Raw genomic sequence first — 17,702 nt, 5'->3', positions numbered from 1 at the left:
TACTCAAACTCATGTCCATCGAGTCGGTGATGATATCCAATCATCTCATCCTCTGTTGTCCCCTTCTTCTCCTGCCTTCAATCTTTCCCAACATCAGGGTCTTTTCCAATGAGTCAGTTCTTTGCATTAGGTGGCTAAAGTATTGGAGCTTCAGCTTTAGCATCAGTCCTGCCAATGAATATTCAGAACTGATTTCCTTTAGGATGGACTGGTTGGATCTCCTTGCAGTCCAAGGGACTCTCAAGAGTCTTCTCCAACACCACAGTTCAAAAGCATCAATTCTTTGGCACTCAGCTTTCTTTATAGTCCAACTCTCACATCCATACATGACTACTGGAAAGACCATAACTTTGACTAGATGGACCTTTGTTGGAAAAGTAATGTCTCTGCTTTTTAATATGCTATCTAGGTTGGTCAGAGCTTTTCTTCCAAGGAGCAAGCGTCTTTTAGTTTCATGGCTGCAGTCACCATCTGCAGTGATTTTGGAGTGATTTTTGAGGGTAACAGAGAACCAATTTATTTTCTTGAAAAGTAGAGAAAGAAAAGAATCATATATTTAATCTGCCTTTCCTATATAAACTGTACCATGGGGTAGCCAAGTAACATAAAATTATATCAGCAAATAAATGAAAATAAAATGATAAAATTAAAATGTAAGCGTTTTTGCAATCTTCAGTGAATTAAGGGAGCTAAGCATTAAGCATCAATGGCTTCTAGTATCAAAAAAGTGAGAAAACTGGACGTAATGTGCTTCCTAACACATTTGATTAGTTGGCTGGATTTCAACTGCTACTTCATAAGAAATAGGAAAGAGAATTTTACCTGCACCATGAGTGTGTAATCAGCAAAATCCAGACTTTGGAATACTCTATAGGTCAAATGGTTTTAGATTCTTCAAAAAATGTATTTTAAGAAAGAGGAATAACAGAGAGTCTGCAGATTAAAAGATTCTTAAAAGACATATTAGTTTTTTTTTTTTAATTGAATTTTCTGCAATATTGCTTCTGTAATCTATTTTGGTTTTGGGCCATGAGGCATGTGGGATCTTAGGTCCCTGACCAGGGATCAAACCACACCCTCTGCATTGGAAGGTGAAGTCTTAACCACTAGACTACCAGGGTAGTCCCCATAGACTTTTTAAAAATGGGGCAAGACTAAACTGCAATGCCTAGAGACACTTACATGATTAAATCACAAAGAAATGTAAAAAGCAATCATTGTAAGAGTCATTATGGTGATTATTTTGTAGAAAAGGAATAGCCTTTGGGATGGGCAACATGAAGGGACTTCTGGAGTAGTTACAAGGTTTCTTTTTCATAATGGGGTGGTGGTTACAGGGTTGTTGGCTTTTAATAATTCACTTTTATACATTTATTTTGTGTCACTTTCTGTATCTGTGCTTTATTTAATAATAATAAGGTTAAAAAAAAAACATTCTAGAAAAGAAGTTTCTAACTGGCCTCGTATAGTGAACAAGGATATCTGTTGGTTAGGGAAATTACAGTCCCACCATATTGTATTTATAGGATTAAAAGCTATTCCCTAAAAGATAATGAAGTTGCTATAAGGATTGGGCAAAAGCAGCTAGGCAGCCTAAGCCCACTAACTTTTATTACAGTACAGTCACCTCAGAAATAATTCTGTATTGCATATTAGCATTTGAACAGGGAAATCAAGATAGATTAGAGTCAAGATAACTCCTGGCTCCTGGTCCCCCAAATGGTGTAAGCCAGTCATCCCCTCTGACAATTGATTTTCTTATAGGTCCTTGACTTTTTCTTCTCTCTCTCTCTCCCTCTTTTTTTTTTTTTTTTTTCTTTCCCCGGGAAGGTTTTATTACTCACAGAGGGAAAAGGCTCAGTCCTTCTTCGCTACCACTTTCCTCATGGTGGCCAGGACACTGCTCAGCTCCTCATTCTTTCTCTTGGCAGGAACGTGTGTCCCCACCCTGTTCTTGATGAAGCTGAAGGCCAACTTGTCCTTGGAAATCTTGAACAGTTCCATGGGCTGCCACTCATCAGGGGCAAAGCCGCACATGTCCTGCACAAACTTGGTGTGTTTGGTGAAGCGGTGGCAGCTATGTCTCAGTTTGCTCACTTCTTGTTCTTGGTCACCTGTGGCCCTTGTTGAGGCCTATGGCCATGGGATGGCACGGAGCCATGGCTGATGCTCTTCAGTGGCTGCCATGGGAAAAGCTACTTTTTCTTTTGTTATATTTGCTCGAAAGAATTTGAACTCAGAATAAGCAGTACTAATTGTCTTTGATAATATCAAAATCAGAAGTCAATACTGAACAAAACAAACCAGGTTTAGACATCAGCTCTGTTGGCTAATTAAGGCAGTTGGATACGCAATCATTTTTTCATAAGGTACTCCCAACTTCTGCAGATCATTCATTGCTATTAGACAATGACTATCTGAATAACTATGGATGGTGTCCCTGAGAGCCTGCCTCAGAGTCTCTGACTGAACACATTCATTCATAAAATATTTATGGACTATAAATGGCCAATCAGAACATGAGAAGGTGCTCAACATCATTAACTGTTAGATAAATGCAAATGAAAACCACAATTAGATACCATTTCACACCTACTAGGATGGTTAAAAAAAGACAGATAATAGCAAGCGTCAGTGAGGATGTGAAGAAATCAGAAATCTCATTAATTGTTGGTGAAACTGTAAAATGGTTCAGCCATTTCACAAAAACAGTATGGCAGTCCCTCAGAATGTTCAACACAGAATTTTCATGTGACCCAGCAGTTCCACTCCTTGACATATCCCCAAAAGAATGTATCATATGTGTCCACACTAAATCTTATATGTGACTGTTCATAGCAGCATTTTCATAATAGCTCAAAAAGTGCAAAGAACCCAAATGTGCAGCACCTGATGAATGGATAAACAGAATGTGATATATTCATACAATGGAATGTTTTTCAGCCACAGTAAAAGAATGAGACAAGAAAAAACCACACATTATATGATTCCATTTATACAAGATGTCCAGAATAGGCAAATCCAGAGAAAAATAAATTAGTGGCTTCCAAGGGTTGCGGGGAGGAAAGAGGATGAAAAGTGTTAATGAGTGAAGGATTTCTTTTTGAGGTGATAAAAATGTTATAAAAATTATGAATTGGCATGACTATACTAAAAGTGAATTGTGCACTTTAAAACAGTGAATTTTATGGTACATCAATTCTTTCTCAATAAAACTGTTACAAAAAGTATTTATTGACTGCTCATTCTGTGCTGGAAAAATCTTCTAAGTTCTGGAAATAATGTAGTGAAGACATCAAAGACCCTGCTCTCAAAAAGCTTTGAATAAAGAGATGGATCTGCTGAGTCCAAACTTGTGTCCCTGATAGACTGCACATAGATTAGGGTCCTATCACTTTTTGCCAAGAGAAAAATTTGTCAGGGTAGTTGACCTCAATAGTAATCTTCACTCTACCATTTTCTGAAGCTTTTTCCACTAAGAATATATAAAGAAGAAATTGTCAAAGAAGTAAAAAAGAAGAATAAACTATCACAGATTACAAAAATTTCAAGAAGGTGAGAGTGAAAGAAATCTAATGCTGCAGAAAGGTCAAGAAATATAAGGATCAAAAAATAGACTTTGGATTTGACAATTAGGATTTCACATGATAATCTCTTAGTACAGTTTCAGTGGAATGGTAGAGGCTGAGCAATTTTGTAATGGTTGTACATAGCCCAGTGCTGGATATATAGTAGTTGCTAAAGAAATATTTGTTGGATTGAGAATAAGTATGCTGTGAGTTAAGTAAAAAAAAATAAAGACAATGCTTATGGCAAGTTTGTATAAGAAGGGAAAATAGGTAGTGGGTGGTGTTTGGGAGAATATGAGTTAAAGGAGTTAATTTTTTAGTATGAGAGAAATTGATTGTAGTCTGAGAATGTGTTGCTAGTAGGGAAGAAAAATTTGAATGTAATGAAAAGAGAGAAAGTAGCAAGGTCTGGAAGAGGTGGGAGGATCCCTCTGAGATTAAATTATTCCTGTAGATGCAAGAATATTTTCAGAGATGAGAAAGAAATTTAGGAAATATTATTTGATGACTTCAAGTTTCTTTATTAAGCAGAACGCTAAGTCATCTTCAAAAAGTGAGGTTAGGTAGTAGAGGACAAAGAAGGGGCCTTGAAGATAGCAGTAAAGATGTGGAGAGAACTACAAAAAGTGGAATATAAATTTGTCCAGGACAGGAGAAAAGATTGCCAAGGCATGTTGATGTTTCACATGTAACTAATAAAATTATTCATCAGGTCAGATCAGATCAGTCGTTCAGTCGTGTCCGACTCTTTGCGACCCCATGAATTGCAGCATGCCAGGCCTCCCTGTCCATCACCAACTCCCGGAGTTCACTCAGACTCACATACATCGAGTCAGTGATGCCATCCAGCCATCTCATCCTCTGTCGTCCCCTTCTCCTCCTGCCCCCAATCCCTCCCAGCATCAGAGTCTTTTCCAATGAGTCAACTCTTCGCATGAGTACTGGAGTTTCAGCTTTAGCATCATTCCTTCCAAAGAAATCCCAGGGCTGATCTCCTTCAGAATGGACTGGTTGGATCTCCTTGCAGTCCAAGGGACTCTCAAGAGTCTTCTCCAACACCACAGTTCAAATGTGCCCAAATGCTTGATAGTTTGAAGTTATTTTGGGCATATTTTCTTTAAATGCTTTTCAGCAGTTATTTAACTTCAGAGATAATAAGATAAAGAAGGCAAGTTAGTGCTATGCTTATGGATATTATTATTTTCAGAACTCAATTTAAGATTTCAGTATTTCAGATCATAAACAATACTTAATATTTTTTTCTTTATAAAATGGTCAAACATAACATGTATAACTCAGAGGTCATCTTGGTTCTCTGGGGCCACCAAAGACATGGATGAGGTTGATTCAATCCATCACTATTCTATGGATTGTAGATGTTCATTTTCCTAGAGTTTTATATATGTCCCTTGAGGTCTTGAGACCTCATAATAATTTCTGGCTCTGAGTTCCTGCTTCCATCTACTTAGTCTAGTTTACAAATTATGCATCATCCTGTTCATGTTACCTGTTTTATGACATGTTAACCCAGCTGTAGACTTTGGTCTTTTCCCCAATAGCCATTTAAAACATTCAAAGATTTTATATGTAGAGATGACTTTAATGAAGGTGGTAATGTGCAGGGATGCTCATCATTTCACAGTAACAGAAAACAGCCCAACTTGATGTCAGCTTCCTGTATTTTTCTTACTCTTGTGACTTTTCTTGTCCTCTCCTTTAAGGAACACAACTTCAATTTGTCCAACTTTATAGTGATAGAGTAACTTAGGTCTCCATGTCCCCTACTCCCAAACTCAGTTTTATACATCTTGGTCTATCCAAGGCTGTAAAATGCTCACAGAATAAATGGGCCTTCTTTAGAAGTCTTTTTTTGCATCCCTCACATTAGTATTTAACCAGTTTCATTGGATTCCTTTTTGTATAACTGTCATTGTCTATAAAACATCTCAGGCTTTCAAAGCAGACCATATTTTTCACGAAGGCACCAAAGTCACACATAGCTTCTTCAGTGTTTTAATTTAAGCTGCGATATCATTGAGTTTTGTTTAGTTGCTCAGTCGTGTCTGACTGTTTTGTGACCCCTATGGATTGTAGCCCACCAGGCTCCTGTGTCTGTGGGATTTTCCAGGCAAGAATACTGGAGTGGGCTGCCATTTCCTATTCCAGAGGACCTTCCCTACCCAGGGATCAAACCTGCATCTCCTGCATTGCAGGAGGGTTCTTTATAGCCTGAGCCACCAAGGAAATAGGAGTGTCTAATTGACTATCATGGCACACCATCATTACATATTCTTTAAAGTTCCTATGCCAGATTTACTAATCCTCTTTACCAAGAGAGAGAAAAACACAGAATTTGCTTTGGTAACAGCTATACACCAGTTTTCTTGGATTAATTCAGCTTTCCTCTGATACAGCTAACAAGGTCCTATCTCTTTTCCTGAGGGAGGGTAGTTTTGAGCTGTGTGGGGAATCAAGAATGCTGGACTTTTGTCATTAAACCAACCACTACCTGTTCATATCAGCTAAGTGACATAAGTGAATCTAATTGTTTGTTTATTGCCCCCTCACAGGGATGAATAAAGAAGAAAAGGGTACTATTTGAGAACAATTGAGAAATGTAAAGTAAAATCTTTCTTATAATATGAAAGCAATGAAGTGGCCCAGTGAGTCCGAGGTGGTACTCTCGGGATCCAGAAGGAAGGAAGATGACAAGTACATAATTACATGCTGTCCTCCCCAGTGGATTGGTATCTAACATACCAACAAAAGTAAACAGGAAGTAGTTAACAGGGCATAAGAAGAAACCCATAATTTGAGCAAACCAATGTTCTTATTACAAAGGAAAACACCCTCTTAAGACTTTTCAGATTTAGGGGCTTTTCAGATTTAGGGTGGTTCAGATGTTACATTAATGCAGTTTTAGCTTAATAAAAAATATTTCACTCTATGACTACAGAATGAGACTAGAAATTGTTACAATAACATTAATGAAAGTAAGACAGTAAAATGTCTGAGGCATGAATAGTCTTTAAAAAGCCCTTACTAACAGCAGTTATCCATTGCTGTCATATGGAGTTGTAAGGACTAGAGAAAGTAGAGAAATCACCACCTGTATGAGCAGCTTAAGCTTAAGTGAAAGAGTCCTTGGGTTTTGTGAAGACGGGGAAAGGGCCAGCTAGAACATCAGAAGATGGGGAGACTGCTCAGCAGGCAATAATACCAATGGCCACATATGCAAGAACATCTTAACTAATACTGCATGTGTTATTTTGACTCTGTGAATGCCAGTAGCATTGTATTTCTGTTGTGGACACTGTAAATTGTAAACATCAATGATCAGACTTTTTCTAGAACCTTCTGAGGAGTAAGAGAACACTTCAGAAACAGAAGACTGGAATTGATAATTGAAAACAAAAAACAAATGGAATATTGATTGAGCTTGAGATGTGTGGAAGTCCAGTTAGTCACAACTGAATTCTGGATAATAATGATAGTAACTACAGTTTATTATCTACCTTATACCAGGTACTGCACTACACATTTTACAAATGGAAACTCATTTAATTTACATAATAAATGAGGTATTTTCTCATGTTTACAAATGAAAAAAATTAAGGTTAAATAGATGTGTTTCAAAGACTAGAATCTGTAAACATAAATGGAAAGTTCCAAGAAGACATGTTTGTACAGGAAAAGCTTAATAAATCCTAAGCCCAGGAACAGATTAGATGGCATTATCTACTTTGTGCTTTGTAGTAGAGATTGACTTGAACCAAATTTGGGATATTAGTGGATAAGTCATTAGTAAAATCCCTTCCTTGCCTTGCTACCTTTTCAAGCACTCATCACTCACTGATATTACTATGCTAAACAAATTAATAGAATCTCAAATCTCAAATGGAATTACATTCTAGTGAAGGAAGCAGATCATAAACAAGTAAACAAATATTAAAGTAATTTCAGATTATGGTATTGTGTAAAGAAAATGTAATGTTGAAATGGGGATGGTTAAGTTTAATTAGGGTGGTACCTGAGGAGGCAAAGTTTGAGTTTATCCTCAAATACTTGAAGAAGTTGGCTATCTGAAGATGTGGCAGGAAAACATTTCAGATGAAGTAAATATTTGGGAAATCCTAAACTGTTTCAATATTTTGGTGAATAAAAAGCACTTCAGTTGGTCTTGGTGTTTCCTCTAAATCTTTTAGTATTCAAGCACTAGGTGGTCTAATTTGCGTCTAAGATCCCACTATAAATACATTTGGTGGCCTCCTAATGGAGGCCTCTTGTGACCTTCTCAGATTATGTCTCAGCTCCTAGAGAAGAAAGGCTTTTAAATAATACATAGCTGAGGTAATTGTTTATAAAGACAACTGCAATGATTCCTTCCATCTGTGTACAAGTGTTTCTTTGCAACTATGACCTTGATACTTCTCTTATCAAGAGGTGAAAGTATTTCTCCAGATCCTTGAATCTGGGTTGACCTTGCCTTCTTTACTTACAGTGGAACTTAGCACTGTGGTACTTCTGAGTTTAGGCTTCAAGAGGGCCTTGAAGCTTCTATTCTTGTCTTCTTGGAACACTGACACTATTGTACAAAAAAGTCTCAGTCTGCTTGAGAATGAAAGATCACATGGAGACAGAGAGACCTAATCAAAGCCATCACTGACCACCAGATTTCTCAATTAAAAATAGTTTGGACCATGCATACTTAATGGCCTTCAGACGATAATTTCTACAAGTGACCATCAGCAAAATGAATGAGATTAGCAGAGGAACCACCCTGCTCAAATTTCTGACCCATAGAATTATAAGCAAATTGAAATGATTATCATTGTTTGTTATGCAGCAATAAAGCATTAAGAAACTAACTAGATTCAGGCTTTGCTGCGAGAGCAGAGTGGAAAGATTAAGACCCTGAGCTCATCTCCTCTTGTGGGCACACCAAAATTACAACTATTTACAGAGCAACTTGGGATGAGAAAGACAGGGATCTACCAGAAAAGATCTTATGCAACTAAAATATAAAGAAGGAACCACAATGACATGGGTAGAAAGAGTAGAGTCACAGTATAGTTAAGATCTACACCCCCCAGGTAGGCAGCTCACAAACGGGAGAATAATTACAATCACAGATGTTCTCCCAAAGAATAAGGCAGCTGAAGTTCACATCAGGTTCTCTAGCTCAGGGGTCCTGCATCAAGAAGATGGACCCCCAGAATATTTGACTTTGAAAGCCAGTGGGGCTTACTTTCAGAGAAGGCAATGGCAACCCACTCCAGTACTCTTGCCTAGAATATCCCATGGATGGAGAAGCCTGGTAGGCTTCAGTCCATGGGGTCGCGAAGAGTCAGACACGACTGAGCGACTTCACTTTCACTTTTCACTTTCATGCATTGGAGAAGGAAATGGCAACCCACTCCAGTGTTCTTGCCTGGAGAATCCCAGGGACGGAGGAGCCTGGTGGGCTGCCGTCTATGGGGTCACGCAGAGTCAGACATGACTGAAGTGACTTAGCAGCAGCAGCAGGCGCTTACTTTTAGGAGACCCAGAGGGCTGTGGGAAATACAGACTCCCCTCTTAAGGGTGCACATAAACTCTCCAGAACCCAGAGTAGAGGCAGTAATTTGAAAGGAGCCTGGGTCATACCTACCTATTGAGAGTCTCCCAGAGAGGCAGAAGGAAACTGGATCTCACACTAGGGATGTAGACAATGGTGGCAGCCATTTTTGGAAGCTCATTCTACTGCATGGATTCTGGTGCTAGCAAGCACCATTTTGAATTCTCCCTGTAGCTTATTAGCTTTGGGACTTAACCCTGCCCCTGCCCACCAGCCTGTAGGTACCAGTACTAGGATACTTCAGGTTAAGCAACTAGCCAGGTGGTTACAGAGTTCTCACCACAAGAAGGCAGGTTGCCTTAAGACCCCCCCTGAGCCCACAGCCACTCCTGGACATGGCCCTGCCCAACAGCAGATGGATATCAGCTATAGGACAACCATAGCCCCATAGCCTGCCATGGCAGGACCCAACCCAAGCACTAGCAGGCCAGCACCAGCCCTGGGACATGCTGGGCCCCAACCCCAGCCAAAACAATCTCAAGAGTGAAGTACAGAGTTGGAGGTGTCATGCTCCCTGACTGAAGATTATACTACAAAGCTACAGTCATCGAAACAGTATGGTACTGGTACAAAAACAGATGCATAGGTCTGTGAACAGAATAGAGATCCCAGAAATAAACCCATGTACTTATGGTCAATTAATCTATGTCAAAGGAAGCAATAATATTAAATGGGGGAAAGGCATCCTCTTCAATAGATGATTCTGAGAAATGTAAAAGCTACATGTAAAATAATGAAATAATGAAATTCTGTAACACCATATACAAAAATAAACTCAAAATGAATTGAAGACCTAAATGTAAGACTGGAAACCATAAAACTCCTAGAGGAAAAAAGGCAGAACACTCTTTGACATAAATCAAAGCAGTTTTTTTTTTTGAATCTGTCTCCTAAAGCAAAGGAAATAAAAGCAAAAATAAACAAATAGGACCTAATTAAACAGAAAAGCTTTTTCACAGTGAACTATTGACAAAATGAATGGGAGAAAATATTTGCAAATGATATGACCAATAAAGGGCTAATATCTCAAACATAAAAACAGCTCATACAACTCAATATCAGGAAAACAAACAACCTGATTTGAAAATGGACAGAAGACTTGCATAGATACTTTTTAAAAAAGAACACATGTACACCCACGGCTGATTCATGTCAATGTATGGCAAAAACCACTACAATATCATAAAGTAATTAGCCTCCAATTAAAATAAATAAATTAGTTTTAAAAAAAGAACATGAAAAAAAGAAGATATGAATATAGCCAACAGACATATGAAAAGATGCTCGACACCACTAATCATCAGAGAAATTCAAATTAAAACCACAATAAGATATCACCTCACACCTGTCAGAATGGTTATTATTAAAAAGACAAAAAATAACAAGTGTTAGTGAGGATGTGGCAAAAAACCTTCATGCGCTGTTGGTGGGGATGCAAATTGGTGCAGCCACTATGAAGAGCAGTATGGAGAGTCCTCAAAAAACTAAAAATAGAACTACCATATGATCCAGCAATTCTACTCCTGGGAATATATCTGAAAAACAAAATTAAAACAATTTCAGTAGATATATGTACCCCCATGTTTATAGCAGCATTACTTGCAATAGCCAAGATAAGGAAGCAACCAAAGTGTCCATCAAGAGATGAGTGAATAAAGAAGAAGTGATATATTCATATTGTTGTTGTTATTGTTGTTTAGTTGCTAAGTCGTGTCTGACTCTTTTGCAACCCCATGGGCTGTAGCCTGCCAGGCTCCTCTGTTCATGGGATTTCCCAGGCAAGACTCCTGGAGTGGATTGCCATTTCCTACTCCAGGGATCTTCCCAATCCAGGGATATAACCCATGTCTCCTGCACTGGCAGGTGGCTTCTTTACCACTGATCCAACAGAAGAAAAGCTATGACAAACCTAGACAGCATATTAAAAAGCAGAGACAATCACTTTGCCAACAAAGTTCTCTATGGACAAAGCTATACAGTTTTTCCAGTAGTCACATACAGATGTGAGTTCAGTTCAGTTCAGTCGCTCAGTCGTGTCCAACTCTTTGAGACCCCATGAGTTGCAGCACGCCAGGCCTCCCTGTCCATCACCAACTCCCAGAGTTCACTCAAACTCACATCCATAGAGTCAGTGATGCCATCCAGCCATCTCATCCTCTGTCGTCCCCTTCTCTTCCTGACCCCAATCCCTCCCAGCATCTGAGTCTTTTCCAATGAGTCAACTCTTTGCATGAGGTGGCCAAAGTACTGGAGTTTCAGCCTCAGCATCAGTCCTTCCAAAGAACACCCAGGACCGATCTCCTTCAGAATGGACTGGTTGGATCTCCTTGCAGTCCAAGGGACTCAAGAGTCTTCTCCAACACCGCAGTTCAAAAGCATCAATTCTTTGGCGCTCAGCTTTCTTCACAGTCCAACTCTCACATCCATACATGACCACAGGAAAAACCATAGCCTTGACTAGATGGACCTTTCTTGGCAAAGTAATGTCTCTGCTTTTGAATATGCTGTCTAGGTTGGTCATAACTTTCCTTCCAAGGAGTAAGCGTCTTTTAATTTCATGGCTGCACTCACCATCTGCAGTGATTTTGGAGCCCAGATGTGAGAGTTGGACCATAAAGAAAGCTGAGCACTAAAGAATTGATGATTTCAGATTGTGGTGTTGGAAAAGACTCTTAAAAGTCCCTTGCACTGCAAGAAGATCAAACCAGTCAATCCTAAAGGAAGCCAACCATGAATATTCATTGGAAGGACTGTTGCTGAAGTTCTAATACTTTGGCTACCTGATGTGAAGAGCCAACTCATTGGAAAAGACCCTGATGCTGGGAAAAATTGAAGGCAGGAGGAGAAGGGGACAACAGAGCTGGATAGCTCAACGGGTAAACAATATGACTGCAATGCAGGAGACCCCAGTTCAATTCCTGGGTTGGGAATTTCCCCTGGAGATGGGATAGGCTACCTACTTCAGTATTCTTGGGCTTCCTTGGTAGCTCAGTCAGTAAAGAATCTGCCTACAATGCGGGAGGCCTGGGTTCAATCCCTGGGTTGGGAAAATCCCCTGGAGGAGGGCATGGCAACCCACTTCAGTATTCTTGCCTGGGGAATCCCTATGGACAGAGGAGCCTGGCGGGCTATAGTTCATGGGGTTGCAAAGAGTTAGACATGACTGAATGACTAAGCGCTGCACAGCAGCATATATATGTATATGCATGTATGTATATGCACACACACACACACATACACACACAGCAATGGAATACTATTAAGCAATGAAAAGGATGAAAATTTTGCAATTTGCAACAACATGTATGGACCTAGAAGGTTTTATACTTAGTGAAATTAGTCAGACAGAGAAAGACAAATACTGTATATTATCATCTATATATGGAATCTAAAACGTAAACAAATGAATATAACGAAATAGAAACAGACACACACATATGTGTATCTAGTGGTTACCTGTGGGAGAGAGAAGGGGCAAGGAGCACAACATGCAATTAAGAGATTCAACCTACTATGCATAAAATAAGTAAACTTATAAGGATGTACTGTACTATGCAGGAAACACAGCCAATATTTTATAATAACTTTAAATGGAGCATAATCTATAAAGATTTTGAATCACTATGCTGTATACCTGAAACTTGTATAATATTGTACATCAGCTATGCTTCAATTGAAAAAAAATTACCCTTAGGTTTTATAGGTCTAGTTTACAGATGAGCCTTGTAGGTGTGGATCTTTGCTACTGAGAATAAATCACCAAGATTCTGTATCCCATCCGCATTTTGGAAGATGAAAAGCAGTGAATTATTAGTCTTGAGAATTCGCCTTTATTCACTTCCCACCTTTGGTTTCTCATTGGAAACTTGAGAAAATGTGGATTTCTTTACATATGTTGGGGCCCTTCCTTAATGAGGAGGTAACTAGGAAAAAAGCTAAAATTGGGCCAAAGGGGAGGAGAAAAAACCCCACCTAGTTAGACTCCAGGTTTATATCATCTTGTTTTGACCTTGAAGTAGCTGACTGAAAGCTTCTTAAAGAGGTCTCTTGAAAGGTACCAGAATGTTAAGCTTTCTCTATTTTTCAAGTCACCTCATTTATAAGTATATATCAGCAGATTTGAAAGATTATGTTTACTTTCAGTTAGAGCAAGGGTTCTTTGCTTATTATTCTGAACATATGACAGACATAGGACACTCCTAAACCTGAACAGATGGATTGAGTCCCTTTCTCACTGTTCCAAGCTTCTGCTTTCTTTTAGCACATGCTCTAAATTCCTAGTTTAAGAACATGTTATATATCACGCTACTCACCAAGAATAAGTGTCAAGTGTCGTAAGCACTAGATCTTGACTACTGTTGGCTTTTTGATTCCAGGTGTTTCAAGCTCCTACCATTAGTGATCAAAAGGGCAATTTTGATTTGGGGTGCTATAAAGATACAACTGAGAATAATGGAGCCCATATTAATAAAGGAACATATGTGTTTCTAGTGTAACATGTAGCTTTGGCCTTAATTACTGCTTCATCCCCACTAAGATGGGGACGAAGATTGGTTACCATGTCTTTATGGTTTTTCCCTTGTTCTGGCTGTGTTTATTCTATTTGCTGCTGAACAGATCCAGGCTGAATAGTTCTTTAATCATAATAGGATGCCTGCTACAGCTTCAACTAACTTCTATTTATTTATTTATTCTATTATGGTAGTTTTTAAGGATCCATGGTGTTTGATGAATAGTCAGGTTCTGACATGAGTGTTCGATAAAAACTCTTCCTGTTACTTATAATCCCACTACTTTATGGTTATTTTGTGTATAATTTAATCAATACCTCTTTTCTATTTTTCCATTAGCATGAGCTGTGGTGAAAGCTATCCATTTATTGACCACTGGGGTTTATGTGGTTTATCTATGCAGTGGCACTTACATGTAGATTGTACTTGTCTCTCAAATGACTTTCTCTATTGCCTGTGAAATACCTTGACCAGTTTCATTTTTAACTCTTAACTTTTCTTCATGGTGTCATATTCCTCTTAGTCCATGCTTTTTCTGTTTCCAGGTTTATGTTCCCTTCCTACTTCCTGTTGGAAGAATAGTTTTCCATTTACAGTAGAAATAAATGGGATTTCCTGAGCTCAATCAGTTATTGGGACTACACTCCTATCAGTTCCTGGATTACGTATCCAGCTCTTCACACTGCACACGCCCATGTTCTTTCCGGAGTTTAACACATGTTTTTAAGAGATAATGTTTCTAAATGTCCTTTAGTTATAGCATTATAGTGCTTAAGACTTCAAACACTCTAAGATGAGAGACAGATAAATTCCATTAATGCTCTTTTTTTTTGAGGGAATAGCAGGTTTATAAATTGCAGCTTTTTGTAGACTTATAGATCAACAAAATTCCACATCAGGAATCTTTTCCTATGATTCTACTTTATCAGTTTCTAAATCTGAAAGGCCAAGAGCAGAATGAGGTTGTACAGGAGACAGGGATCAAGACCATCCCCATGGAAAAGAAATGCAAAAAAGCAAAATGGCTGTCTGGGGAGGCCTTACAAATAGCTGTGAAAAGAAGAGAAGCGAAAAGCAAAGGAGAAAAGGAAAGATATAAGCATCTGAATGGAGAGTTCCAAAGAATAGCAAGAAGAGATAAGAAAGCCTTCCTCAGCGATCAATGCAAAGAAATAGAGGAAAACAACAGAATGGGAAAGACTAGAGATCTCTTCAAGAAAATTAGAGATACCAAGGGAACATTTCATGCAAAGATGGGCTCAATAATGGACAGAAATGGAATGGACCTAAGAGAAGCAGAAGATATTAAGAAGAGGTGGCAAGAATACACAGAAGAACTGTACAAAAAAGATCTTCATGACCCAGATAATCACAATGGTGTGATCACTGACCTAGAGCCAGACATCCTGGTATGTGAAGTCAATTGGGCCTTAGAAAGCATCACTATGAACAAAGCTAGTGGAGGTGATGAAATTCCAGTTGAGCTCTTTCAAATCCTGAAAGATGATGCTGTGAAAGTGCTGCACTCAATATGTCAGCAAATTTGGAAAACTCAACAGTGGCCACAGGACTGGAAAAGGTCAGTTTTCATTCCAATCCCAAAGAAAGGCAATGCCAAAGAATTTTCAAACTACCGTACAATTGTACTCATCTCACATGCTAGTAAAGTAATGCTCAAAATTCTCCAAGCCAGGCTTCAGCAATACATGAACTGTGAACTTCTTGATATTCAAGCTGGTTTTAGAAAAGGCAGAGGAACCAGAGATCAAATTGCCAACATCTGCTGGATCATGGAAAAAGGAAGAGAGTTCCAGAAAAACATCTATTTCTGCTTTATTGACTATGCCAAAGCCTTTGACTGTGTGGATCACAAGAAACAGTGGAAAATTCTTCAAGAGATGGGAATACCAGACCACCTGACCTGCCTCTTGAGAAATCTGTATGCAGGTCAGGAAGCAACAGTTAGAACTGGACATGGAACAACAGACTGGTTCCAAATTGGGAAAGGAATACGTCAAGGCTGTATATTGTCACCCTGCTTATTTAACTTCTGTGCAGAGTACATCATGAGAAACGCTGGACTGGAAGAAGCACAAGCTGGAATCAAGATTGCCGGGAGAAATATCAATAACCTCAGATACGCAGATGACACCACGCTTATGGCAGAAAGTGAAGAGGAACTAAAAAGCCTCTTGATGAAGGTGAAAGAGGAGAGTGAAAAAGTTGGCTTAAAGCTCAACATTCAGAAAACGAAGATCATGGCATCCTGTCCCATCACTTCATGGGAAATAGGTGGGGAAACAGTGTCAGACTTTATTTTTTTGGGCTCCAAAATCACTGCAGATGGTGATTGCAGCCATGAAATTAAAAGACGCTTACTCCTTGGAAGGAAAGTTATGACCGACCTAGATAGCACATTCAAAAGCAGATATATTACTTTGCCAACAAAGGTCCGTCTAGTCAAGGCTATGGTTTTTCCTGTGGTCATGTATGGATGTGAGAGTTGGACTGTGAAGAAGGCTGAGTGCCAAAGAATTGATGCTTTTGAACTGCGGTTTTGGAGAAGACTCTTGAGAGTCCCTTGGACTGCAAGGAGATCCAACCAGTCCATTCTGAAGGAGATCAGCCCTGGAATTTCTTTGGAAGGAATGATGCTAAAGCTGAAACTCCAGTACTTTGGCCACCTCATGTGAAGAGTTGACTTATTGGAAAAGACTCTGATGCTGGGAGGGATTGGGGGCAGGAGGAGAAGGGGACGACAGAGGATGAGATGGCTGGATGGCATCACTGACTTGATGCAGGTGAGTCTGAGTGAATTCCGGGAGTTGGTGATGGACAGGGAGGCCTGGTGTGCTGCAACTCATGGGGTCGCAAAGAGTCGGACACAACTGAGCAACTGAACTGAACTGAACTGAAGAGCAGAATGAGTTAGAAATATTTGTTGAACTCTGGATCTAAGCTTTGAGAGATTTAAAACAGTATGAAGCATGAAGTATTTATTAAATACAAGGTTCTTTTAGAGAAAGCTTTTCAGGTGGCTTAGTGGTAAAGAACCCACCTGGTGACGTAGGAGACGTGGGTTTGATCCCAGGGTTGGGAAGATCCCCTGGAGAAGGAAATGGCAACCCACTCCAGTATTCTTTCCTGGGAAATCCCATGGACAGATGAGCCTGGTGGGTTCCATTCCATGGGGTTGCAAAGGGTTGAACACGATTGAGTGACTGAGCATGCATTCACACACTCTTATAAAAACAAAACCTAAAATCCTAAAACAATATTTCAGATTCACAGGTGTCATTTGGTCAGGGTGAAATTTTTAAATTATATTTTTTAATATAATTAAAAGTCCTACATGAAAATATCATTATTATGAAAAATTAATATTATACAGAATTTATGGAATAAAAACTGAAGTATCTCTTATCTTAGTTTGATGTTCCAAAAGCAGGTTCTGAGAAAATGACTTGAGTATAGGTACATCAAGGCTGCATATCATCACCCTGCTTATTTAACTTATATGCAGAGTACATCCTGTGAAATGCCAGGCTGGATGAAGCACAAGCTGGACTCAAGATTGCCAGGAGAAATATCAATAACTCAGATATGCAGATGACACCACCCTTATGGCAGAAAGCGAAGAAGAACTAAACAGCCTCTTGAAAGTGAAAGAGGAGAGTGAAAAAGATGGCTTAAAACTCAACATTCAGAAAACTAAGATCATGGCATCTGGTCCCATCACTTCATGGGAAATAGATGGGGAAACAACGGAAACACTTAGAGACTTTATATTTTGGGCTCCAAAATCACTGCAGATGGTGACTGCAGCCATGAAGTTAAAAGGCACTTGCTCCTTGGAAGACAAGCTACGACCAAACTAGACAGCATATTAAAAAGCAGTCATTATTTTTCCAACAAAGGTCCATCTAGTCAAAGCTATGGTTTTTCCAGTAGTCTTGTATGGATATGAGAGTTGAACTATAAAGAAAGCTGAACACCAAAGAATTG

The 17,702-nt window shown here is 39.2% G+C and overlaps 1 pseudogene; it reads right to left on the bottom strand.

Moving 5' to 3' along the window:
* Positions 1–1,857: 1,857 nt before the first annotated feature.
* LOC129641659 (60S ribosomal protein L36-like) lies at positions 1,858–2,447 on the bottom strand (annotated as a pseudogene).
* Between the last annotated feature and the right edge of the window lie 15,255 nt (positions 2,448–17,702).

This window comes from Bubalus kerabau, chromosome 1 (genome assembly GCF_029407905.1).
Source record: "Bubalus kerabau isolate K-KA32 ecotype Philippines breed swamp buffalo chromosome 1, PCC_UOA_SB_1v2, whole genome shotgun sequence".
Taxonomy (NCBI): Eukaryota; Metazoa; Chordata; class Mammalia; order Artiodactyla; family Bovidae; genus Bubalus; species Bubalus kerabau.
The sequence above is the reverse complement of the archived record's forward strand: the minus strand, read 5'-3'. Positions and strand labels throughout refer to the sequence as shown.